Source organism: Rutidosis leptorrhynchoides, chromosome 6, assembly GCF_046630445.1.
Source record: "Rutidosis leptorrhynchoides isolate AG116_Rl617_1_P2 chromosome 6, CSIRO_AGI_Rlap_v1, whole genome shotgun sequence".
Taxonomy (NCBI): Eukaryota; Viridiplantae; Streptophyta; class Magnoliopsida; order Asterales; family Asteraceae; genus Rutidosis; species Rutidosis leptorrhynchoides.
The window spans coordinates 45,803,479-45,805,218 of NC_092338.1; positions in this window are offsets into that span (position 1 = coordinate 45,803,479).

Genomic DNA, 1,740 nt, shown 5'->3' on the forward strand with positions numbered 1-1,740 from the left:
CCTTATGAACTTTGGAATAAAAGGAAACCTAACTTGAATTATCTCCGGGTATGGGGTTGTAGGGCGGTTGTAAGACTACCTGATTCCAAGAAGAAAAGTTTAGGTGAAAGAGGTATAGATTGCATATTTGTTAGATATGTTGAACATTCCAAGGCATATAGGTTCTATGTAATAGAGCCTAATGAGTTTGTCTCAATCAATTCTGTGATTGATTCAAGGGATGCAATCTTTGATGAAAATCGATTTTCATCTATACCTAGACCAAAGGATATGATTCCAAGTAATAATGGAATCAATAAGGATTGTAATGATGAAGTCTCTAAAAAGGCTGTTGATCAGTCACTTGAGCTTCGGAAAAGCAAAAGAAAAAGGAAACCTAAATCATTTGGACCAGATTTTCAACTATACTTAGTTGAAGGTTCTAGGGATGATGTTTCTACCCAATATTCGTATTGTTTCAATGTTGATGATGATCCTAAAACATATGATGAAGCAATGAGGTCTCAGGATGTTGCATTCTGGAAAGAGGCAATTAATGATGAGATGGATTCTATCATGGGCAATAACACTTGAGTATTAGCTGATCTACCTCCTGGTTGCAAACCTTTGGGTTGCAAATGGATCTTCAAAAAGAAGATGAAGGTGGATGGAACTATTGAAAAATTCAAGGCAAGGTTAGTCATTCAAGGCTTTAGACAAAAGTCTGGAATTGACTATTTTGATACTTATGCTCCCGTGGCACGTATCACTACCATTAGACTGCTGATTGCTTTGGCTACGATTCACAATATAGTTATTCACCAGATGGATGTGAAGACAGCATTCTTGAATGGTGAATTGGATGAGGAGGTTTATATGAACCAACCTCAGGGCTTTGTCATGCCAGGAAATGAAGGCAAGGTGTGCAAACTTGTAAAATCCTTATATGGTTTGAAACAAGCACCCAAGCAATGGCATCAAAAGTTTGATGAAGTGATTTTATCTAGTGGTTTTAAATTAAACCAAGCAGATAAATGTGTATATAATAAATTTGATGATTCTGGTAAAGGAGTTATAATTTGTCTATATGTTGATGACATGTTAATCTTTGGGACTGACCAAAGTCAGGTTGATTTAACAAAAGAATTTTTGTCATCAAAATTCTCCATGAAAGATATGGGGGAGGCTGACGTTATCCTTGGCATTAGGATCAAACGTGAAAGCAAAGGAATTTCGATTTGTCAATCTCATTATATTGAGAAGGTGTTGAAAAAGTTCAATTGCTTTGAATGTAATCCTGTGAGTATCCCTGTTGATCCAAGTGAGAAGCTTATGCCTAATCAAGGTGAAGCTGTATCACAACTTGAGTATTCTCAGGTGATTGGTTGTTTGATGTACGCCATGACTTGTACAAGGCCGGATATTGCTTTTGCTGTGGGAAAACTGAGTAGATATACTAGTAATCCTAGTACTCATCATTGGCAAGCAATTAGGCGGGTACTGAAGTACTTGAAGAAAACTATGGACTATAGTTTATCTTATAATGGGTTTCCTTCGGTAATAGAAGGATATTCTGATGCGAGTTGGATAACCAATATTGAAGATCATTCTTCAACGAGTGGTTGGGTGTTCTTGCTTGGGGGAGGTGCTATTTCATGGGCTTCTAAGAAGCAGACATGTATTACCAACTCAACGATGGAATCTGAGTTTGTTGCTTTAGCTGCTGCTGGTAAAGAAGCAGAATGGCTTAGAAACTTGATC